Raw genomic sequence first — 26,593 nt, forward strand, 5'->3', positions numbered from 1 at the left:
AAACATTGTGGACTGATAACATTATCAGGAGAACTGGTTAGGAGGAGTTATCATGTGTGATAGTGCAAGGAAGATGAATTAACAGACGCACGCTCACAAAATCTCTGAAGCAACCCAGGCTAATGACACAATCTGCAGATGATAATGCTGCTCTAATTCAGCTCTCTCACACTGTCTGGGTCTGTAAACCAGCTCTGTATGACAATATCCAGAAAAATATGGAACTTGCTTTTGGAGGAATGACATTCAGAAATGCCCCTATAAATAAACAGAGAAATAGTGATCATATTGAATTCTTAAAGTTTGATTTCAAGGCTGTGACACAAATTGAGATTGTATTAAAACACTATGGCCAAAATTGTCCCGTTGGTGGTGGGAGTCATGGCGGGCATGAGCGGACAATATTGCAGGAAGGCCAAAAATCGGTTTCATGCCGTTGTAAAACATGTTTGCAATTGTCCACTCTGCACATCAATGGCGCGCCATGTTTCCTGCTGCCGAACGTCGGGAACTTCATTGTATACATCTGTAGATCATTATAAGCCCAGCTCACCAGAATCATCTGTCCATGCTGGATCATCCAAGCACATCGGCGTGACTGCACACCGACATGTTTTACAACTGTACATAAGCAACATGCACCTGGCAAGCTGCACTTCGCTCGGGACTTCGAGGTTTGTTTGCCTACCTTGTTTCAGGCAGCACACGCAGTCATCAGCGCCAGGCTTCGTAGACAGCACCACATCACTTTTAGAGGGGGCTCACGAGCATGCCTCTACCTACCAGACCAGCCGTAAGGCAGGGGTGGCTTTTCAATGGCTGCAGGGCTAGGGCTTGCTTGGGGAAGGGGGAGAAGTAGCCTCAGGCAAAGGAAGAGGCTGCAGGCAAGGGCTGTACTGGGGAAGGGGGGTATCCTAGGGTGTGCGTGGGGGCACAAATTGACCCGTGCAAGTGGCCTCAAGATGGTGAGGGCTGAGGAGGCAGTCCCCAGAGGAGCTGAGGCCAGATGGAGATGTGAGGATATGTATGAGAGAGTGAATGGTGATGTCCCTTGAGCTGGCAGTGAGTGAGATGCCAGCGAATGTGTGTTGGGCTTTAATGTGTGGGTTTAGAGTGATGAGATGGTTGCCTTACCCTTGGAATACGGGTGAGATCATTCACCCTCTTTCTGCATTGGATGGCCAACCTCTTCTGTGTAGCATTGGCACTGATCACCAATGCCATCACCTACCAAGCCGGAGTGGTGAGATTGCTACACCTCCTGTGGCCAGAGTGGGGGTAGAGGACATCACGGAGGGCGTCCACAGCGTCCAAAAAGCATTCTAGTGATGTGTCACTGAATCAGGGGTCTGCAGTCTTCTTGCCTTTCGGGGCCATGTCTTCTGTACAGCAGTCTGAGAGGTGTGTGTGCAGCTGCACTTTAAATATGGCACCCGACATGATGAAACAGTGGGGTGATGGCATGATGGGAAAATGAGAGCCTGTCCACCATTGAAACGGCACATTTCCCAGGAGTGCATGATTAATGAGGTGGGACTGGGACGATATGGTGTAAAACATTCTTTTGCCCGCCTGCTATAGCTTTTAGTGCAAATCTGGTACGATTCCACTCTATTTTAACCAGCTAGATATGGGTGAGATAAGAAAAAGAAAGCTGGTATCCTTCTATTTTGGGTCATTTATGCCCATTTGAAGTTGTCATTTGAAGTATTAGCCTGCTCATTTATTTTCATTAAAAATTATCTGCAAATAATATATCATGTTCTGTGCACTTGAGTCTCATTTTAACATACTTTGTCAGTTTATGTCCTGCCAACAGCTACCAGTTTTGAGCCCTATTTAATAAGCTTATGTAGCTGCATGCACAGCGTCATGTCAAATAAAAAATAAGATCGACCAAGAACTAAATAGCCAAATCAGGAACATGAATGCATCTTTATGCATCTCAGAAAGTGGGTGTTTGAGCAGAATGGTGCATAGACCAGGTCAAGGGGTGGAATTTTATGCCAACGGGATTTTATAGCCCCGCTGAAGTCAATGCACTTTTGAACGGCTTGCCGCATTTTACGGCCCTGCCACCGCTGCGGTGGAGCTGTAAAATTCCGTCCAGAGTCTATCACACAGCCAATGTCTGGAAGTATTTAGTAAAGGTTGATAATGTAGCAATTTATAGAAGGAACTGAACTAAAAATTTTGATAGAATTTGAAAGAACCATTTGAGATAACCTTAAAGGGCCTCAAAACCATTTAATTCCCTGGGCTGAACACAATAAACCCTAAATGAGAAGAAGAAAAAAATATATGGAATCCTGGCAATCATCATGAAGGAGCCGTTACCACAGTGGGAGATCAACTGGAAAAGAAATAAGGCAACACAATATTTATTTTTAAGAAACATGATAAAACAAAGCTGGGTACCTGTAAAACCATTAGCCTTCCATCTGAGCTAGCAACAGAAGAGAATTAATTAATAAGGATAAAGTTTAGGCATACCTTAGTGCATAAAAGCCAATATATTTTCAACAGGAACAGTTCATTCCTGACTAACCTCTGTAGTTTTATGAAGTAATATTCCAGGTACACGTTGAAGAGCAAACAGTATACCAAGAGTGCTGAACTGAATGGAATATGCAAATATTGGGGCTAACATTTGCTTCAAGTCGCAGCTGCAACTTTCTTAGAAAACCTACCCTGAACATCACTGAAGTTCAAAAAAATACTTATCATAATCATCCTTGATCCTGAGGTCTGCACTCTCTAACATCCCAACTTATAGTTTCATTCCCAATCACTGACCTCCATTTCCCCATGTGCCTGCCAACACAATGGGGAGGTTCAAGGTCAAAGATCCTGGTCTCCTCAGACTTCACATTAATACCTGGCCGGAGGTGCCAAAAGTGGAAACTGCTGAATTTAACGCCCCCCCTCCCCTCCTAAACTTCCAGAAAGTCCCACATGAAAGGCTATTATACAAGATTAAAGCAGTGAGTAGACAAGTTAAAATTTGAAGGCACATAAGGAATTAGCCGGTTAAAGAAAATAGCATGTACAAATTGTGAGAGATTGGACTATGCCGGAATATTGGATATCTATAATTTCTGCACTACCAATGATTTGTGTGCAGAAATTTTAAGTCATGTCATGATGACGGGAAATTGTGACTGAATGAGCTCTATCTATAACTTCACCAGCAAACCAAAAACATATTGAACATTTTAAAGAGAACCTATTTTTTAGAAAATACAAGAAAAGACACTGACCAAAAATGGCTGCTATGAGCCACCTGATATCTGGAATTATAAATTGACCTTTTCTGGAAAGTTAGTATATGGATTGCACTGCCGACATGTTGCTCATGGAATTCCACACCTGGGAGCGTAAAGGTCCACCTCAAAAATGGATTCTTGAAAGGAAGGCATTAAAAATGCATAGTGCTGGATTTTAATCAACTAATTCTGTCAAGACAATGGGAACTGCTAACCAACCAGATACCCAACAGACATTCAAAACCCCCTGTGGAGGACGAAATAACCCCATCTCCTGTTGGCTCCTACTAATTTGAAATGTGTCAAAAGCTTCTGAGATGAAAGATCAAAATGTGATTGCTTGTTCTACAATGATGACTGCAAGACATGTTAATCAAATTCCTTTTCTTAGAATATACAGGCAGGAGTTTTAAGAACTGGTTTTGCCAAGCCAGAAAGAGAGAGAAAAATCAAAGTCATCTGGAAACAGCTTCTGCTGAAGGAAGCAGTAAGGAAGCTCTCTCTCTCTCTGAAGTTAAAAGTGTTGCCTGCAAGATACAGTTACCAGAACTTCAATTCAACTCCAGAATTTTAATGGAAACCAGCTAACTTCAAACGGCCACAATGTTCAACAGTCTACACCTCAAGGACAAGCAAATGAGTATTACTGAAAATAGAGACATGTCTAAGCTTTTTGTCTTGCACTCATCAGAGCACTGTGCATCAGGAGTGCAGGGGGAAAACAACAATTATACTGTATGTGAAGAGAGTACTGATTGGTTGGCAAGTGGCATTACCATGGAGAATGCATCACTGATGGTGACTGGCAGTTGACTGCCAAGCATTGTTTGAAATTTAATTGGTCAAGGCATTGCCTTGCCCTGAAGAATGAGTCAGCAAATGGTTGTCACTTATTTTGTTTAGCTGAAACAGGCGCAATGTACGTACTTGTTCTTTCTGTCTGCAAACAACAGGGCCCTGTGTATTAAAATATGTAACTTCCAGTACACGCAAATGTGCCACATTGAGAGCCTGACTGACAATCTTAAATAGGTTGTCAGTGAAATTCATAGCACATTGAGGATTATTTAGCAAATGATGTCCAATCGCTGGTTGGGTGCAGTCTATACCCTGCCCATTGTGAATAATGGCTGGGACATGCTGTTTGATATGATCCGCCAGTCTTTGGGATGTATGGCGTACATACCTAGCATCACACTGGCACTGAAATTCATATACCCAATTACTCATTTGTGTGATAGGCATAACGGCTTTTTGACTTGACAACAACATCCCGTTGGTGGTGAATACCACTCGTGAATGCTAGTAGTAGTAGGAAACAGCTAATGTCACCTGTTGGTCAAATTTTTGAGATACCTTGCCCTTCCAGGGTAATATGAGGTAAACTGGGCACTTATCAGTGCCGAAAGTGAGAGTGTATGTGTGTGTGTGTGTATGACCAACCGAGGAGGCTGAATAAAGGGGAGCCAGTTCACTGCTCCTCACCCTGTCATGACAGTATGTTGACTAAACTAAGGGAGCTAAAATTAAACAACAAATGAATTGGGGGCAATGAATAAGATTAATTAAGAGATCTGGCAAAAATAGTAGTTTGATATTGACCATGCCCACTCATTGCAATGCTGCAAATCAAACAAAATGCTGAACTATTTATAAGTCTAAGACTGCCATTTGTCATTCTGTAAACATTTTTGTTAATTTATTTGTATAATTGTTGTAGATCAAATATGACATGATTATGAAAGTCGCTTCCCATGAGTCATTTGGCTCTTGTCATTCAGCAATTAGCAGCTGTGGTTCAGTGGCAGTAATCTCATCTATGAGTCAGAAAGTTGTGCGTTCAAGTGCCCATCTGGAGACTTGGGCTTGAATTTTGCGCATGCCTTGTGTGAGCGATTGGCGGGCCTGAAAGCGGGCGTGATATCCACTTCTGGCTGTGATTGCAACTGACAGGCGATTTCACGCTGGCTGGCTATTTAAGGCCTGGCCAGCATTAGATGCGCCCGGTCATTGGGACAGTGCTGCCGGCAGAGGAGGAAGCATGGTGCACAACAGGTCCAATGGGGGCCTAGAGGGGGGAGTTCAAAAACTGCACAGGCAGCTTCCTGAACGCTGCCAGGAGTTGGTGAGGAGCCTCAGGGAGCTGTCCAGGAGGGAGTCTAATATCTGGCAGCAGTTATGCCCTCAGCACCCGCTGGGCACACCAGGTGGGAGGGAGGACAATGCCAGTGGGCATCCTGCTCCATGATTCTCTGACGAGTGCCTGCACATTCTTGTAGAGACAATGAGTGCCCGGCATGATATTCTCTCATGCCGCGGGATAGCAAGAGGAGGCCACCCCACCTGATGAAGACCTAGATGGAGGTGACTGCCCGGGTGAGCAGGCACAATGTTTTGTGCCACACATGGATCAAGTGCCAGAAAAGGTTCAATGGTCTTCTGTGATCCGTAAGGGTGAGTACCGACTTTGCATGAAACTGTGTCTTGGAGGGTGACCATTCATCAGGGGTGTGAGATGAAGAGTGCCAAATGGCCCATATCCCTGTGCCAACCAAGGCTGGGAGATGTGCCCGCTTGCCTTGTGTGTATAGAAGGGTGAAGTGTGCCAATCTGATTGGCACCTCAATCTGCGCCTCCTCGGGGCGGGGGGTGGGGGGAGGGGGGGAGCGGTGGCGAGGCTGGGGTGGTATGGCAGGTAGAGGGTACACCAATGTATGCACTTTTGCCCATAAAGGAGAAGAGAAGCCATAATGTGATGGAACACGAATGGGTGGTGGGGTCCTCAACATACTGATACTTTCCAAGTTCGAGATGGATGCCGTGGACACGGAATGCAAGCATGGAGCAAGGTCCACACGTCACGGAGAGGCAGGGGTCTCGAATAAAAGTAAGAGACCAGTGGACAGGTGAGAGACTGGGAACATGGATAAGAAATGTAGGATGGTGGCATCTCCAATTAGAAGTTCTAAGCAACAGTCCCCATTGCTTATTCAATCACAGTGCCTCAGTGAGGCAGTTGTCCATTCTGACAAGCATCCGCAGTTTATGCACAGTCACATTGTTACAATGTGATCAACTGACATATTCTGTTCCTCCCTCAGAAGCGCCAACCTCACAATGCCCGATAGACCCTGAGGACCCTCCCTTGGCACCCGAGGAGGAACGGCAGACAGATGCACCCGCGTTACATCATCTCTCTGAATCAAGTTCAGATACAGGCACATCGGTGGACAATAGTGTGTCAGATCAGTTAGTAGTGCACAGTGGTGAGGGTACAGCACACTCGCCTGAAGAGCTGGTGGAGGCACAGAGTTCCCAGGGCGCCGACAGTCAGAGGACTGCTAGAGACCAGGAGCATGCTGAATCCAAGGCAGATGATGAGCCTCTGGAGTTGTCCATCAGACGGCAGATGCTGGATGTCCAGCAGGATGTGAGGGAGGATCTGTTGGAGATCTCTGAGGGTCTACGTGCCATGGCCTCTTTTATGGAGGAGTCGAAGTGGAGTGTGAGCACTGCGTTGACATGGAGCTCTGAACTCCATTGAGAGCGCAGTGACTCTCATGCTCCAGGAACACAATCAGGGGTTTCTAGGGCTGCACTCAGACCTGCAATGGCACACACTGGCAATGATCTCAGCAGGTCATTGCTAGTGTGAGAGATGGATGAGGCACCAAGTCACTCTGCTAGCTGCCCATCCATCGGTAGTGAGTTTAAACCAACCTTATGCTGGTGGACCAGCTGCATGTCACATCTGCAGGCTCCTCTCAGGGTGCTTCAGATGGAAGCAGCAACCCCTCCACCACTCTGCCAGTGCCCATGGCATCTGATGAGGCCGCAGTGACTGAGGAGTGCCCAGCCATGGTGCTGGACATCACAGTCAGCAGGCTGCCTCTACTGCCGGTGCCAGCGAGGTTGTGGGGTGCACCAAGATGCAGCACTCACAAGTGAAAGTTTAAGGCACTATAAACACAAGAGGGGTTGTCACGGCTGGTATTACCTAATTTGAAATATGTTCTATGTTCAAATATTGTAAACATGACCGCCATTTAAATATGTTACTGTGTTTCATGGTCTAAATGTGCTTTATGTTTCTCATAGGTGTTGGGCATGGGAGTGACTTGTGACAGACGGGAAGGGCTGCAAACTTTATTTCAGAGGTAGTTAGTTGACATTGGGGGTTACAGGATGACCTCATCAGGAAAGTTCGGTAAGGTGACATCATCTTTGCCCTCAGTTTCAAGCCATGCCTTGGAAGCCTAACTGAATTAACGGAGAATCAAGGCCTTCCTGGTCTCCCTGCCTCTCGCAAGGTTCCTCACTTCTGCAGCCACAGCCCTGGGCCTCCTCCGACTCCTCATCAGACCCTTCAATTCAGTCATCTTCTGCGGCCTGGGGAGTTGCTTCGCTGTCTTCATCCTCCGAAAGCTCCCCCCCTTGACAGAGCCAATTTGTGCAGAGCACAGCACACAATGACAATAAACATTGTGTGTGCCCCCTGATCGGGCCAGGCATCTGAACCTCACCTTCTGCAGCCCAATGATCCTCTCAATCACCGCCCTTGTGAGTGGAGGCATGACTCCTATTGTACCCCTCCTCCGCTTCTGTTCTTGGGTGCCAGAGTGGCGTCATGAGCGACCTTTTTAGGAGATAGCCTTTGTTACCCAGCAACCATTCAACCGAGCTGGAGCGATGAACAGCCTTGGGAGTGTCGCAGGATGTGGGCATCATGGGAGCTGCCAGGGTACCTTGCACTTTCTTGGAATCTGTGTCTCATGATCACAAACTATCTGCACATTCATGGAATGGAAACCCTTTCTGTTCACAGAGGCACACGGTTCACCTGCTGGCAGTTTGATGGCCACATAATTACAGTCGATGGCACCCTGGATGTGGGGGAACCCAACAATTGCTGTGAAGCCTCTGGCTCGCTCAGCCTGGCTGGCCTCATTGGTCTGGAAATGAATGAATGTCAAGACACATCTGAAGATAATAACCCACTAGACGCAACTGTGGGCAGCAGATTGGGACACTCCACTTAGATCCCCCACTGACCCCTGGAAAGAACCAGTGGCAAAAATGTTGAGGCTTACTGTGACCTTTAGAGCCACTGGAATAGGGTGGCCACCCACACAGTTGGAGGCGATCTCCAGTCCAATCATCTGACATATGGAGCTTACAGTCTCCCGAGAGAGGTGGAGCCTCCTTCAACACTGGGCCTCAGACATGTTGAGGTAGCTGGAGCGCTGCCTGTAGATTCTGGATGCAGGACAGTGGTGTCTCCTGCGGAATTTTCTACTGACCCTTCTGCCTTGACCTTCCTGCTGGCCCTGCACCCCCTGTGGCTGCGCCTCTCCTCCCATGGCACGCTTTCTGGGGTGCTGCCTGTGGACACCTGGCCTTCTCTCCCTTCTGCCCCTTGCATCCTCTTCAGAGGAGGTCCCACCAGCGCAGTATTCTATTACCATTTGCTGCAATGCAAATGGCACTGTCTGATGCACTGAAGGGTGCATTCAGCAGAAAGCCAAGAAAGTTGGAGAGACAAAAGAGTTCTCAAAGATAAGCTAGCAATGCAAAGAGTCCAGCAGAAAACACAGAAAGGGGTATGAACTATCAGATAAAAACCAAACTCTCATCTAAGCCCCTAACTACTCACACTGCCAGGCCTCTGGTCCTCTTTTATCACGCCCTGGAATGAGAAACCCATCAAATTGGAATGGCTGCCTGCTGTGTTGCCCAGCTGACAACAGCAAAATTGCATGGGCAGCGTAAAATTCAGGACAATTGACTTCCTAATGGGCTTAATTGCCCATTTAATTGTCGGTGGGCACACTTGCGACCCCCATGTGTGCCTGCCGACTGCAATATGGCGCAAGGGCGTGATGGCGTCGGGACGCTCGCCCAACGTATTCTCGTGCGATTTTGTGCTCGTTCAGATTAGCTGGGCGTCTGCACCCACAACGTAAAATTCCAGCCCTGAGTTTACAATCCAGGCTGACACTACAGTGCAGGACTGAGGGGGTGTTGCACTGTCAGATGTGCTGTCTTTTGGATGAAATGTTAATAAATCAAGGCCTATCTGCCTGTTAGGTGGATGCAAATGACCCCATGGCACTATCTTTGAAGAGTAGTGAAGTTCTCCATTGTATCCTGTACAATATTTACCCTCAACCAACATCACTAAACTGATTAACTGAAAACAGAAATTGCTGGAAATACACAGAAGGTCAGGCAGCATATGTGTATAGAAAAACAGAGTTAACATTTCAAGTTGATGATATTTCATTCGAATTGGGAAATGTCAGAACTGTAATACCTTGTATGTAGGTCAAAGAGGGGGAGGGTGTGATGGAGGAAGGGTGAAAAAAGAATAAAATGGAAGGTCTGTGAAAGGGTGGAAGATGAGAGACATTCAGTGACAAGAGAGTTGGTGGGGCAGAGCCAAAGAGGAATAATGGAACAAGTAAATAAACCAAAGATATGCCCTGAGGAGGTGTTAATGGCAGAACAATCAGCAGCTGCCATCCAAAAGCAAAAACAAGAGTAAAATAAGGTTAAGATCAAAACCTGCAAAGTGAAGGAAAAAAATGGGGTGGGGGGTGTCAGAGGTTAGAGTCTAAAACTGGTGATCCGGCATTGAGTCCAGAAGGCTGTAAGTGCCTGATCAAAAAATTAAATGCTGTTTCTCGAGCTTGTGTCAAGCTTCTTGGAACACTGCTGTAGGCCGAGGACAATGATGTCAGTGCGAGAGCAAGGTGGAGAATAAAAATGGCAGGCCACCGGAAGATCAGGGTCATGCTTGTGGACTCATTTGAGGGAAAACAAAGACATATCAGAAGTGTTGGTGCGGAAGGTTATATTGCCAGAACAGACGCAACAGAGATGGAGAAACTGGAAAAATGGAATGGAGTCAATATGTGAGTATGATCGAGGTAGTTGTGGGAATCAGTGGGCTTAAAATAAATATTTGTTAATAGTCTTCCCCATAATTCAGACAGAGAATTCGAGGAAGGGGTGAGTTGGAGATCGACCATGTAAAGCTGAGAGAAGAGTGGAAATTGGAGGCAAAGTTGATTAAGTTTTTGAGTTTCATTCACTAAACCAATTAAGTGGTCATTATATCATTGCTGTTTGTGGGCCCTTGCTGTGTGAAAATTGGCTGCTCCATTTCCTACATTACAACAATCACCACAATGCAAAGCTATCTCATTGGCTGGAATGAGATGAACTGAGATTGTAAAAGGCACGTACAAATACAAGTCTTATTTTTCTCTTTTGCTGAAGCTGTATAATACTCTGGTCAGTTTGAATATTGTTTGTTTTGATGCTATGTCATCAACCTGAAGTGTTAGCTATGTTTCTCTCTTCACGGATACTGCCTGATCCGTCTGAGGAGTGTTTGTCATCAATTTCTGTATTTATTTCAGATTTCCAGCAGCTGCAGTATTTTGCTTTTTGAATATAATACACTAAGTAGTATAGATAAGGTTAATTCTGGTAACTATTTCAAGTCAAACCATGACTGGAGGACAAAGGAATATATAAATAAACTGGTAAAAGGAATAGTCGGGACTGATGTCTGGAAGTACTTCTTCAAATAAAGAGTGATCCATTCTTGGAATGATCTGCTAGGCAAATAGTGGAAACAACAAATTTCTGCTCCAATAATTCTTAAGTCATTCAATAGGCAGTTGGACACTGATAGGGGATCATAAATCATATCATAAATCATAGGATAAGCCAGATGGACCAAATAGCCACCCTCATTTGTACTTAGATTTGTGATCTCCATCCTATTATGTAGCAGCAACTAGGACCTCCTAACAGAATGCATATGAAATAGCTAATTCAGTTTTTTTTAAATGACAAAAATACATTGATATCCCGGCATGGGAAAGCACCACTGACTTTGTGGCAATGTTGATGACTAACACCATATCATGTAATGTGCTCCTAAAAGATTAAGTGAACCACAGATTGTTTGAAGCCACTAATGCTTTCTGAAGACTCCATGGGAGAATATCAGATAAAGGGCCATTACATTGAGGGCAGGTTTTAAAGGCAATAGCAATATCATCCTTACTCTATGTCTACAATATTTGGGGCACTTATAATTGTCACATCAGAACACAGTCATTTCCACCAAGGTTGCCTGAGAAAGATCATGAAGATTTGATGGTGGAACAAGATTCTGGAAAACTGAGGTCTGAAGAAAAGCAAATATGACAGTTGGGGAGGCAATGATAGTAAAGGCACAGCTAAGGTTGGCTTGTCATTTTATCTGGAAGACTGATGCTAGAATACCCAAGAAAGTTTTCTGTGAAGAGATGATGTTTGGTAAACACTCTTGTGGCGGTCAGATCAAAAGATAGAATGATTGCCAAAAGACAAATTCTAAAAAATGTGGCATCTCAATCAACACATAGGAACATGTCGCCAAACGCTAATTTGCAATGGTAGGACAAAGCTTGAAGCAAGTGGTCTTCTTGTTCGCCTTTCAGGGAAAAGATGACCATTTTCATCATTTGGGGTGTTTGTAAGTGGGCGCAAAAAAGCTGACTGCTAAGGCCGATCTGCTCTCAGAAAGTTCTATCGCAAATAGGACAGGATACTGCAGATGGTTGTGTTTTGGACAAATTGCTGGCTCAGGATTTCTTCTTTTGCATTTTCTCTCTGCCTCTGATATGCACTTGAATAATTCGCAGCAATCCTGGGCAAGTTTCTCCCAGGACTCAAAGTCGATATCAAAATTCCTAAGTGAAGCCTTCAGAGTGTCCTTGTAGCGCATTCTTTGACCACCATGAGATCACAGCCCAGACTCAAGCTCTCCATAAAGGATTTGCTTTGGTAAGCGAGCGTCAGACATTTTGGCTACATGACCAGCCCAACTCAGTCGTGACTGTCTCAATATGGTTTGAATACATGGCATGTCAGCTTGGGTAAATACCTCTGTGTTTTGTATTTTGTCCTGTCACCTGATCTTCAGAAGCTTCTGAAGGTAACTCAAGTGAAAGTGGTTGAACTTCCTGGCATGGCACTGGTGTACAGTCCAATCATTCTATCTTTTGAACTGACCACCACAGGAGTGTTTACCAGGCTTCATCACCTCACCACAGAAAACCTTCTTGGTTATTCTAGCATCAGTCTTCCTGATAAAATGACTAGCCAACTACGCATGCTTGGAGCTGAGTGGGCAGGACTATTGCTCTATATACTTTCAGATTGGTAAGCAGACTTACTTCTTTTCATTTCTAGACTGATGTTCGAAGTCTGCTGAAGGCTACCCTAGCTTTGGCAACACTTGTGTCTCATCCTCAATATAGACAGGTTGAGAGAGTGAGCTGCCGAGATAAGTGAACCAGGTTCTGGTCATGGACTGAAGCATTGGGCTTATGATAGGCCTTTCTTGGAGCAGGCTGTGACATTACTTCAGTTTATTTCATGCTGGTTGTAAGGCCGAAGTTGTTGCATTCATTGGAGAACAAGTCCTTGCAACATTGTATGTCCAGCCCTGAACCTGCTAGTTGATTCCTCGAACTAGCTGTGCAGTCATTGGCAAACGGGAAATCATGAAGCATGTCCTTGGAGACCATAGTCTTTGCCCAGAGTTGTCTCAGATTGAGCAGCTTCCTGTCCATGGTGTTTCGTATTTCAATGCCAGGATCACCAACATGGAAGGCATTGGAGATCATGGTGGAGAAAAACATGCTGAAGAGGGTTTGTGCTAGCACACAGCCCTGCTTAACTCCATTGGTGACTAGGAATGGGTCAGAAGACACACCATCGTCCAGGACACATATGAACATGTTATAATGGAACTGTGAACCATTGTGATGAATTTCTTAGGGCAGCTGATTTTTTTCCATTGCCTTCCAACGGCCCTCACACTGACAATGTCAAAAGCCTTTGTCAGCTTAAAAAATGTGGTGTGGAGGTCTATATTCTGTTCTTGACATTTCTCCTGGAACTGCCTAACAGCAAACACCATATCAGTGATCCCTCGAACTTTCCTAAAACCGTACTGACTCTCTGGCGGCAGATCCTGATCGAGATGTTGCACTAAGCAGTTCAGAAGGATTCTGGCAAAGATCTTGCCAGTGAGGAATGAGGTTCCTCTATGATTGTTGCAAGATTGGCAGCTTCATTTCCACTTGTTGAGGTAGAAAATTGAGGCATCTTTGTATTCTAGTGGGATGGCTCCTTGTTCTCACATAGACTGAAAGAATTCAGTGAGCTTCTTGACCAGGCATTGACCTCCAGCCTTGTAGAGCTCAGCTGGGATAGCATCAGCTTTGCTGTTAGATTGTATTCAGTGTTTCTAACAGCGTGGAAGGGTGATGAAGAAAACAGTTGGTGGCAACCTGTGGCAGCCTTCTTCATTGATGGATGAAGGCCAAATGAGAATACGATTAAAGTGCTCTGCCCTTCTTTCTGGAATTTGGGCTTTTTCTGTGAGCAGTGTTGACCCATTGGCACCAAGCATTGGTGATGAACCAGTAGACTGGGGCCCATAAACAGATTTCAGTGCTTTGTCGAATCTGCATATGACTGAGGTTAGTCTGCTTTATGATTCAGCTAAGCATCTTGCATCTCTCTGAGCTTGCACAGGACAGTCCTGTGGATGTTTTAGACGGCATCGTGCTTGTCATTGAGGTAGACCTGTAGAGTTTCTGGATTACCTCATTGTTTCATCCAACAAATCTTAATACTTATGAGAGGTAGGGCCAAGAGCCGCTAGAGCAGTGGAGTACACTTATACCCCTGAAGGTTGCCCAGTCATCTTCAGTGCAGTGAGTGTCCAGTTTTGCTGTACACAGGCAACTCTTGAGTTTCTCAGAGAGAGGTTCCTTCAGGGCTGCCTGTTTGAGCTTTGAGACATTGTGATGCTTCTGGACCTTCATTTTTTGGGAGCAGAGTGGGGGATAGATCTTGATGTTTAGCTTTGAGATGATAAGACGATGGTCAGTCCAGCACTCAGTGCAGCACATGGCTTTCATTACACACTCATCCTGCCTCTCCTTATGCCTGGTGATGACATAGTCGATTAGATGCCAATGCATAGAACGTGGGTGCATCCAAGACATCTTGTTGTGATTAGGGAAGTGGAAAACTGTGTTGCTAATTAAGAGCTCATGTTCAGTGCACATCTTCAGTAAGAGGAGGAGGTGTCAGCTGTGGCTCAGTCCATAGCACCCTCGCCTTTGAATCAGAGGGTTGTGGGTTCATGTCCCACTCCCGGAAACCAAGAACTGTGATTGTACTCGAAAGAGTTGCAATCTGTGACTGTTGATAACTCGAAAGAGTTTCAGTAAGAGGAGGAGATGTCAGCTGTGGCTCAGTCCATAGCACCCTCGCCTTTGAATCAGAGGATTGTGGGTTCATGTCCCACTCCCGGAAACCAAGAACTGTGATTGTACTCGAAAGAGTTGCAATCTGTGACTGTTGATAACTCGAAAGAGTTTCAGTAAGAGGAGAACACTGTTGTTACAACTGCCAACCCCATTTTTTTCTGATGACCCCCTTCCCATGCCTGGTGATCTGCAGCAACTCTTGCATTGAAGTCATCAAGAATGATTAGTTTGTCTGACTTTGGCACAGTAGTAATCAAGGAGTGGAGGTCATCATAGAATTTGTACTTGACTTCATCAGGGTCAGTCATGGTAAGGGCGTACACACTGATGAGAGTTGCTTGCCTGGTGCTGTGCAGGGGGATTTTAAACACTATCAGACAATCATTAACACCCTTGGGGAGACAAGGATAGAGCTCGACAAGATACAGAAGACATCCTGGTCACCCACTGCATCTAGATCCATCTCCAGTTGCCTAAATTCATCTTGCCATTGGATCAAGATAAGCGAAGAGAGACTGAGGTTGACGATATCCAGCTCTCCCTCACTATAATCCAATTCACACGCAAGCCATGTTCATCATCTGTAATCCATCATCTACCAAGCACAAGTCCTGTATCAATGGACGAGTGATGTATAACGGCAGGTGTGGATTCACTAGGAACTGTAGCCACAAACCTGCACACGGGTGGCTCAGACCATAGGGTCATTTTTCTGATGTGATGGCTCATGACAGCAAAGCCTGCACCAGTTTTCCACCATTCTTTTTTTTCATGGCATCTCCAAAAGAAAGAGTTCCCTGAGCTGACCCTTCTCAGGAAGATGGGTCTCGCTGAGGGCAGCAATCTGAACATTGTACCTAGCCAGTTCTCAACCGACAAGGCAGTTCTTCTCTCAGGTCTGTTGACTGTAGTGTTATCCATAAGGGTGCACACGTTCCATGTTCCAATGGTGACCAGTGTCACCTTTGCTTTCCTTTTTGAGATTGACTTACGACTGCATTGATAGGATCCTTGCCAGCTGTGGCCTGTTGGCCAGGGAGGTGAAGCAGACAATGTTTAGGACATCTTTTCTAGCCCCTTCCTCATCCTAAGGAGGTGAGAAGTGATCCTGAAAAGGGCTACTCAGTCACTCAAGGGGCTGCTGAGTTCCATTTTAGCTTCCTTCCAGTGAAAAATGACCCTATGGCCTGAGCTGCCTGTGTGCAGGTTTGTGGCTACAGCTCCAAGTGAATCCACACCTGCCGCTATACATCACTCGTCCATCACCTTGTGATAGATAATTTATCCATGTTATTTAAAAAGTCATTGGATCATGTGTCCACTGACATCCAACCTGTTTTTAACATGCACACCCACGTGGAATAATTTTGTTGCATAACTTTTCCTGAACTGCTATAATGTGTCTGCAGCAATAAAAAAAAATAATTATGAATCATCTTTTATTATTCGTTGTGAGAAAGGAAAGTGCAGAACAAATACTAGTCTCGTCTGATGTTCAAGCTCAATTTTCCCCTTGAGGGTGAGTTTCACCAGTTGTGTTTATGTTTGTCTGTGGGAGAGAGAGAAAACTGAACTGAGGGAGGTCCGTTCACACATCATTCAAATTTGCCTTCTGGTAGGTCAACCAAGGGGGAAGGATTGATAGCTTCTGTGGAGATATTTTCAGGCCGGATGACACCACATTCTAGACTGAGGGGAATGGATAAATAAATAGATCTGAGCATAATTCAAACAACCTTGCCTTATTCCACAAATTTCCTCAAACTAATAGCATTTACATAACATTCAGCATGGCAAACAAGTATGCAGGGGTGAGACTGGCCAAAGACAAAAAAGTCAGATTTTTTTTGTGTGACAAGGAATCATGCAATTATAGCACTTCTTATGATTTGCAGTGAAATGTAAATAATGCAAATGTTTCCAGGCCACTTCAAATGGGTGAAATTATTAGATTTCAATTGAATGAAAAAATTAGTTTTTCCTTAGCTTACCTTCTATTACTGTCAAGACTGTGGACCAATGCACTTGTATAAAATCACCAAAGTGACATCAGCATTTCAGCTTTCAATGCAATTGGTGTATGTAATGCAGGATGAAGTGCAGACTAACAACAGCACATAACCTTGCTAGATTATATACATATGAAGCAAAGCAAAGGGCGACAGCAGTGCTTCACAAAATATTTTCCAATGTGATATAATTTTAATTCACCACCACCTTCTCAAGGGCAATTAGGCATGGGTAACAAAGGTTGGCCTTGTGAGCGACACCCACATCCCATTAACAAATATATATACATAAAAATAACTCATGAAAATTAACGCACCCCAGATGCCAGCAAAAACAAAACAGTAATAAAACAGCATAGTGATGAGTGCTGGAAAAACTCAGCAGAGCTGGCACCACCAGTGGGGAGAGAAACAGAGTTAAAGTTTTGAGTCGAATATGACTCTTCTTCAGAACTCACTTCTCTGTTTCTCTCTCACAGATGCTGCCTGACCTGCTGAGTTTTTCCAGCACTTTCTGTTTTTATTTCAGATCTCCAACATCCGCAGTATTTTGCTTTTATTTAAGCAGCATAGTAACATTTGGTATGTTATTAATAAGGTTTGTGTTTTATAGATCAACATATAATACATCATAAATTAAAACCAGTGTTTTTAAAGTACTTTGTTAAAATATTCTTACTTTATGTTCTCATGTAGGTTTCAGCCAAACTCTCCATATTCCATGGTGACAGAAGACTCAGTAAAGCCCCTCTCCCACCAGCACACACATTGTAATCAGCTCCTCTCCCCTTCCACACACACACACATCCTTCTTCTGAACCAGCCCCCCTCCACACATTCACTCATGCCCTCCCTCCCATTCTAACTCAGCCCCACTCACTCACTCATGCCCTCCCATCCTAACTCAGCCCTACTCACACTCATCCGCTCGCCCCCATCCCCACTCACTCACTCATGGCATCCCTCCCCACCTAACCCCACTCACCCTTCCCATCATTCTTCTCCACCCACTTTGCTACCTGGATTTCTTCACCTTGCCCAGATTTCGGGGAGCTGGAGTGGAAAAACTGCAATAATGATGATCGATAAAAATGATAAAAGGGAAACATTTTATAAATTAGACTCAAATTCTAAACCTTTGGAAAACATTGATTGATGTGAGAGAAAAACAGCTGTCAGGGCCCAAACCTGAGGCCTTGGCCCTGCTCAACCCCCAAACCAACCCCCACCCACCTCACCAGGCCTCAGATCCCCAGCTCCCAGGCCTCGGCCTCACTCCCTCCTATCCCCGCTCATCCCTCCACCCCCTCCCACCTACCCCAGCCACCAGCCATGCTCCCTCCTGTCCCCCAGTCCCGCGCTTCCCTCCCTAGACAGCCCCACTCCCGCACCCCCTACATTCTGGCCCTGTTCCTCGCTTCCCAGTCCCACTTCCTTTACCCCCACTCCTCCATCCCCACTGCCCCGACCCCACTCCTTTCCCCACCACTCTCCCCCCACCAGCCGCACTCCTCCCTCTCCAGGCCTCGGCCCCACTCTTCTCCCACCCCACTCACCCAGCCCCCACCTCAACCAGCCCTACTCCCTCCTCCCACAGACCCGGGTTCCCAGCTTCCAGTACCCAGGCCTTGGCCCTGCTTCCCCCGCCCCCGTCCAGCAGCAACAACTCCTGCTGTGGAGATGGTACCAGGGAGATGGCCTAGCACAGCAAGGAGCTGTACAGGCTGCACATTGAAACAGGAGCAACTGGGGTCACAGCCTCTGCACCTCCCAATCACAGAAAGTGGTGGATTAAAGGGAAAGGTGTTGAGTGATGGATTCCCCCAACCAGGTGGGTGTTTGGAAAAAAGTTAAAAAGGTAGAATTCTGTGATCCAAAAGTGTGAATTCCATCAAATGGCAGAAATTTCTCATTCCTGAGCATGATACAAGATAATATGCTTATGCTTTTTACCCAAGGTAGTTCAATAAAAAATTGATATATTTTTGTAAATAATATATTTTGTGCTTTTTGTTGCTTGTTATTCTCATGCTGTTTGGTGGCTTTAATCACGCCATTGCTTTTTGTGCTGACTGATATTCACTGGGTAGAATTTTTCGTATGGCGGGTGGGCTCAGCGGGAGTGGGCGGGGACAGGTGGGGGCGGCTGCAGAGCAGGCGGGCCAGTTAAGGCCCGCTCAGTGTAATTCGCGGCTTCTGAGATGAGCGGGAAGGGGCAGGCAGCGGTGGGAGGCCAATGTCCGCTGGGTCCAATGGTGACCCGGCAGTCTATTCAAAAATAACGCAGTCAGCCATCCTAAGGCTGCTACTAATTTTGGTTAGTAGCTACATGATGGAGGACGTCTTCGGAGAGCAGGCCAGGCGGGTGGGCAGGCTGGCGGGACAGTCAACCCCGAGGTTTTCGGATGATTGCCTTGCTGCCCTCCTCGAGGAGGTGGCAGCACGCCATGAAATCCTGGTCCCAAAGGACAGGAGGAGGAGGCCCCCCCCTACCTAACAAAATGTGCCTGGGAGGAGGTGGCAGAACGGGTCATCTCCCTTGATGTGGTGAGACGCACCTGGGTGCAGTGCCGCAAGCGGTCTAATGACCTCCTGCGATCAAGAAGGGTGAGTACCATGTTGGCTGTGGGTCACTTAGCACAGCAGTTAGGCTTCCCCCCCTCAGAATTTTGTTTTTGTATTCATTCATTCACGGGATGTGGGATTCGCTGGCTGGGCCAACATTTATTGCCCATCCCTAGTTGCCCATGTGAAGGTGGTGATGAGCTGCCTTCTGTAACTGCTGCATGTGGTGGAGGTACACTCACAGTGCTGTCAGGGGGCGAGTTCCAGGATTTGGACCCAGCAACGGTGAAGGAATGGCGAAACATTTCCAAATCAAAATGCTGAGTGACTTGGAGGGGAACTTCCAGGTGGTGGTGTTCCCATCTATCTGCTGCCCTTGCCCTTCTAGATGGTAGTGGTCGTGGGTTTGGAAGTTCTGCTTGGAAGTGAGTGGTAAATGTCATGGAGACAGCATCTGGGCAAGGGGGTCAGCACTGGCTGCTTGGAATGAGTGTATTGCAGCTCCAGGGTCACGAATCGGATGAGCCCTTAAAGGTTTTCCTCAGGTGGGGGTGGCCAGACTGAAATGGCAATGCAGGTACAGGGTGGACTAATCAATGCTCCTCTCTGCTTTCAGGAGAAGACAGCCCACAATAATGTTGAGTGGCTGTGGACTGGCGGAGGACAGCCCCACCTTCTGATCATCACCAGATATGAGCAGGAGGCACTGGAGTTGGAGAGGTGCCATGTGCCCAGGTCAACCGGCCGCGGTGAGGTTGGGGTGCCACTGGGAGGTAACAGTGCCATACACTGAGGTCACAATGTCTGTCAGTGCAAACATTCCACTGTTGACTGTATGTTGATTTCAGTCTCCAACATGGGATCCCCATTGATAATAGAAGGAGGAACGCATCTTGATCCGGGCGCCTGGCATGCACATTAACAGTGTAACAACTTCAACTAATCAAATGTCCTTGTTCTTCCTTTCAGCCTTACCAGAGCACGCCTGGACTCAAGAGGCTAAGGGACCGCCGCTGACCCCTGAGGGCACAAAAAACATTAATGCACCAGCATCACACCCTCTCAGCCAGACAGGCACCAGCGCAGATATCAGCACCTCAATGGGAATAAGATCGTCGGCTAGTATCTCCGTGTACAGCGGTGAGGGCACTTCACACTCGCTTGAGGTGCAGGCGGAGGCCCAGATTGCCCAGGGCGCCGGCAGTCGGAGGAATGCTGGGAACCAGGAACATGCTCAGTCGGTGGCTGATGATGTGCCTCTGGAGTTGTCCCTGTGGAAGCAAATGCTGGAAGCCCAGCAGGGTGTGCGAAAGGATCTGGCGGAGATACATGAGGGAATGCATGTCATGGTGTCCATGATGAAGGAGTCCATGCAGAGCATGAGCAATGCAATGACCTTGCGCACTGCCTCCTCCATGGAGAGAGTGGCGACTCTCATGGAGAGGCTCCTCCAGGAGAACAATCAGGGCTTCCTGGGGATGCACTCGGCCCTGCAAGCCCTCACAGTAGCAATGGCCTCAGGTGGCCAGTGTCAGTGTGGGAGATGGATAGGGCACCCAGTATCCCAGCTAGGTGCCCATCCATCAATGGTGAGCAGAGAGGTCCGAAGCGATTTCATGTTGGCACATGAGCAGCTTGTTGTTTCTGCGGGCTCCTCTCAGGGTGCTCCGGATGACGGCAGCAGCTCCTCCGCCCCTTTGCCAGTGACCGTGGCATCGATGAGGCTGCGGTGACTGGGGAGATGCCAGCTGTGCCACTGGCCACTCCCTCCCAGATGGGGTCAGCAGAGGTTCCACAGGCCAGAGGACATCCGCCAAGGTCATCAAGGCCAACAGGACAGCAGAATGAGCAGGCTGTCTCCAATGCTGGTGCCAGCGAGGGGGGAGCACCTAGACATACCACCCACAAGCGTAAATGTAAAGCCCTTAGGCACAACACAGGCTTCTCACTGGTGATTTTCTTTTGCCCCGCTTTTAAGTTACTGTTAAGTTAGTGTGTCAACACCTTTTAATTTACTTTGATTTCTGTATGCCAAGCTGTAAATCATTAACGGTATTGGTTCTCAACAAGCCTCCGGGTGCTTCATTAGTTCGGCAGGTATAGGAGAACCCATTATGTCATGAGCAACTTGTTTGTCATTGAGCTTTATTGAAATGGCACATAGTTCATGTTGCTGAACAAGCAAATGTTGCTCTCAGGTATCGTATGGAGCCTACAGGCCTGGCATGTGTTGGTGGTTCATCTTTGGTAGGCTAGCTGAAGGAGCATTGGATCAAAGCCCTCTGGGTGTCCCTGCCTCCCTGGTGGTTGCCCAGGTCGGCGTCTATCCCCTCAGCGTTCTCCTGAGCATACTCGTCCTTGGACTCACTACAGGACTCATCATCTGCTGCCAGAGCAGCTGCCTCAACATCTTCTTCCTCCACTGCGTCCCCCCTTTCCAGCGCTAGATTGTCGAGAGTGCAGCATGCAACCACTATCAGCGACACATGATCTGGGGGGTATTGGAGTACGCCCCCTGAACGGTCCAGGCATCAGAAGCGTATCTTGAGCAGACCGATGGTTCTCTCTACTACAGCCCTTGTGGAGGCGTGGCTCCTATTGTACCACTGATCGGCCTCTGTTCTTGGATGGCGGAGGGGCATCATGAGCCACCTTTTGAGGAGATAGCCCTTGTCACCCAGCAGCCATCCATCCAGCCGGGCTAGAGCACCGAAGAACCTCGGCACCTGGGAGTGTCTGAGGATGTATGCGTCATGGGAGCTGCCTGGGTACCTTGCGCAGACTTGCAGAATCTGCATCCTATGGCCACACACTATCTGCATGTGCATGGAGTGGAATCCCTTCCTGTTGACGAAGGCTCCCGGCTCACCCGCTGGCGCCTTGATGGCCACATGTGTGCAATCGATTAGATCCTGGATGCGGGGGAACCTAGAAATCACGGCAAAGTCTCTGGCTCGCTCTGCCTGGCTGCAGTGAATGAAAGTCAATGCACGCTTGACCAGAGCATCTGTCACCAGCTTGACACAACTGTGGACAGCTGATTGGGAGACTTCACAAAGATCACCCACCGACCCGTGGAAACAGCCAGATGAATAGATTTTGACGGCAACCGTGACCTTCAGAGCCACTGGTATGGAGTGTCCACACACACAGTTGGAGTTGATCTCAGGACCGATCATCTGACAGATGGAGGTCACTGTCTTCCTTGAGAGATGGAGCCTCCTTCGGCATTGCACCTCAGACATATTGAGGTAGCTGCATCACTGCCTGCAAACCCTGGCAGCAGGATAGTGATGTCTTCTGCAGCCCCTTCCGCCTTGGACCTCCTGTTGGCCCTGTGGCCCTTGTGCCAATGCCTGCTCTCCCACAGGTGGCTCCCCTGGAGGCTGAATATGGACTCCTGGCCGCCTCCCCTCCTGGCCCTCTCTTCCTCGGAGGAGGAAGTGCCTCAAGCAGAGACCACAATCCCCATTCCCAAGGTAAGGGAAGGCTGTCTGATACCTGGAAGGCCCGAAGTGTTATGATTCCTCCAGAGTCCTGAACTGAAGCCTGTTATTTCTGTCAAAGCAGCTCTGAAGCTAAATGAAGTTGTCCTGTTCACACAAGCAAGTAGCAAACATGTAATAAACTAAAGTTCTAACAATTCGCATTAGCGAGCCCACTCACCCCTCTTATCCTGCCCGTGGATGAGGTTTTTAAAAATCTGGCCTACCCACCTGCCCTTTGCGTCCATGCGATGCACTGAAAATTGCATGGGCTGCAAAAAATTGCATTCAATTGCTGTCTCAAGGGCCTTAACTGGCCCGTTAATTAATGGCGGGCTTGCCTCCGAACTCATAGCGCGCCCACCTTCCAAAATATCGTGATAGCGCGCGGTGACGTCGGGATGCACGCCTGACGTCATCGCGGTTCATTTTATGCGTCAGCGTGTCGGGCCCGCCCCTGCACGCCGACTGAAAAATTCTGCCCACTGTTTTTTCACAGGCAGTTTCTTTGACATATACATATGAAGTATCTTCAATGCAGAGGCCTCCCTTGGTGGATTGATGACTGAAAGAGAAAAAAGGCTGTTTCTGTCCAATTTTTCATGTCATTGTGAATGGTAAGTGGCCAACAAGTTTGATTTGCAGTGCTTAGAACTGAGTCTAGTTGTATAACAGGGTCAATACAGTTTCTGTGTAAGTAAAGTTGTTTTCCATAATAAAATGGTTTTGCAACATGTTCTAAAAGTATCAGGTCAATAACTACACTGGTCAATGCTTTCAGACCTTTGCATTAAATGCTGAATTCCATGTCCTAGAATATCTTGAATAGCAACTTAACTAATTAAAACACCTTGGGTGCGATTTCCCCACAAGGGGTGGTGGTGTTGCTGGAAATCCATTGGTGAGATACAAATAGAAAATACTAATATTTACATGTTGTGTTTACCATTTTAATTAGAGCTGGAGTAGCAAGCGATCTGGCTAGCCCAGATTCGGGGAGATTCACTTTATTTTTTTGGAAGGGGAAGTGTGTTTAGGATGGGAAGTGTACAACTTAGCAATTTACTTGACGTTCAACTCTGCCAAAGGTCCAGGCTATATTACTATGGAGGTGTTCTCAGGGCAATCGTGCTTACAATGCTTAAATTAGTGAATGTTTTTGTTCTTTTTGTAGGGAAAGTACAGCAAGAGGAAGACTAGTTTCTAACTAGCCATTTATCCTCTATTGATGGTACTGTGGTGGGTCGCCAATCCCACCTGCATACTCATTTCCTTAAGTCCCAATGATTGCTCCTCTTTCAGAGTGAGCAAGCAAGGCAAAATCAGAAGGTTGATTTATGCCCATTTTTGTTTTGTTTCCTTTGTGGGAGATCAGCTTTCTGATAATTTTTCTTCCTACCACTGGTGGGATACACAGTCCCTGTGGACTTGATAATCCTACTGTAACCTCCCTTCTACTAAAGATGGAGCATATTGCATGAGTTTGCATTAATGCTATTTTTCTTTAAGTACCTATCAGTACAATTGGGTCTCAAAAACGAGTTTCCTGATGCCAGCACTTCCTTACGTCCCAGTTAATTTAATGAAAGCACAATAGTTGGAACCCAATTCGTTCATATTTCTGATCGTGTGCTGCACAAAGGAAAGCATAGATGATGCCATTGGATATAAATAATAGCAAATTAATGCTGTATTTATTCAACATACTGGAGGAGCGCAAAACGGCTCTGGGTCACGAAAGAGGCATAAATCTACAAAACTGGCAGATTGAGCAGTACAGCCAAACTAATGCTTAAAATATTTAGAAATTACACCTTTTGCTAAACTGCTGCTTCCTTTTCAGGCTTACTGATATATGTATATGAACTGTATATTGTTAGCAAAGGACTAATTAAAAAGAGAATAATGGATATCTAACAGTGATTACATGGCAGTAATCTTATCAAGGAGATTCAATGGTGCCATAAACTGCAAGAGTAAAGTTCAACTGTTTTGTAATCATCATCTCAACCCTGAAATAAGATAACAGCCTAGAAACCTCTTCCATATGAGATTTTAACATGTATAATTGAGTCCATGATGGTGGTTTTATTGAATTTTTGTTTCCAGTTACAGGCAACATGGGTACGGTCACAAACAGCCAATGCATCTGGGCAGTTCTATACAATGGCTGCACTGAAGGATTAACAACTACAGTGTTACCAGTGTATGTTTATCAAGTGATAATCCACTGTTGATCACTAAGAAATAACACAGCGTTGTATCATTTCAGTCTCTATTTGAACGATACCGTTCTGTAGCAAGATACAGTTAAGTGTTGCCACGTACCCTGGAGCATGTTCAGGAAGCCAGGGTTCACTAACACATTCCACAGTGTCATCTTTATAAGCTGCAACAGCTGCATTTGTTTTTTCTCAATCTGACTTTCCTACTTAGTGTAGTATGAAGGAGTTGGAAAAAAATCCCCTTTCTAGAAAAAGGAACATAACTGCTGTGGTCCAGTTGGAGGGACAGGAGAAGAAATGCAACAATCACTTTTCTTAAGGAAATCAAATCTTTCACCCTAGTTTTGAGGCAATGTTAAAGTAGAAAAAAGGTTTAGGCTTTGATCATGATCTCTAAAATAGAATTATGGTTCCTTTTTATTTCAAAAATGAACATAGAGAGTAATTTTGATAGCATAAAATGATCATTAAATCCAACACTCAGTTGGGGGTTAGTTTGGATCCAGACAAAGGTTCATATTTCAGACATATATTGTTTAACTGTTAAGCCGCTGTTATAATATAATGACCAGTTCAATTTAACTACTTTCCCCTTCAACCTTAGCTGATGCGCTCTACATTTGTCAAACATTTACATTAATTAACATTATAAATCATAGCTCCCTCTAGTTTAGTGAATAAATGCGATACAATGTGTTGTTGAGCTATTTAGACCAGGAGAGCTTTAAGTACAATCCCCAATCTACACTGAGTTAACTGATCTCAGCCAGAATATTAACAGGAACATTTCAATTGGCTCCGTAGCCCTGGATGAAGGAGGGTTTCAATTCCGATTGTTGTTCTGTGACTTATACTGAAAAGTGCATGTGGATGGCAGAGTGACAATACCTCCTTTTTGTGACTGACTTTTAATTTAAGCAGAGGTACAAATCTAGCAGCATGTGTGTGTGTGTAGATTCTGAGCTGAGAGCGCAGTGTCCACCATATTGGTATAGGCATCAAAGGTGATGTCCCAGGTCTGTACCTGAACTAGACATTAGGCCCTTTACAAATGTGCAGGCCAGTGCAAACTAGTTTCTAGACCTTAAGGTATACAAAAAACTTAAAATGGATAATAATAAAATTTGGCAACAAACCACTGGAATATAGGATGCATTACTAAGGTACACATTTTTTGATTACAGCAAGTATTATTTCTTCAATTGTATATTTTCTTTTGTATAATTCCTTAAAATCAGGTGCAGGTGAGCAGGAGAAAGAGTCGGCAGGGGTGGGGAAACAGTAGCGTAGGTACCAGCTTGCTGGAGGATGAATTGCTCACTAGCTCTGCCATAGCAGACTCAGATGAGTACTTTGATGGGCCAGGCTACAGAAGAAAGCTTATGGGTGAACACAATACATGGTGCACATGGAAATCCTGTTGGAAAGCCTGCACACAATGTCAAGGAGTGTGGAGGAATACAACACCAGCTTGGCACAATTTGCACAGAGCTTAGATCCCATCCTTTCCAACAGGGAATGGGTGGTCACCTTCATTATAGACCATTACCTGGGGAACCAGTGATGATGCAGCATCTAATGGCTGATGTCTCAGCTTCCATTGCAGAATAAACAGCTTTCATCAAAAATCTGAGTGCTACAGTGCTGTCAGGCAAGCTTGGACTTCTGCCACCTACTGCTGGCTTAGGATACTTC

This window comes from Cetorhinus maximus, chromosome 2 (assembly GCF_964194155.1).
Source record: "Cetorhinus maximus chromosome 2, sCetMax3.hap1.1, whole genome shotgun sequence".
Classification (NCBI taxonomy): Eukaryota; Metazoa; Chordata; class Chondrichthyes; order Lamniformes; family Cetorhinidae; genus Cetorhinus; species Cetorhinus maximus.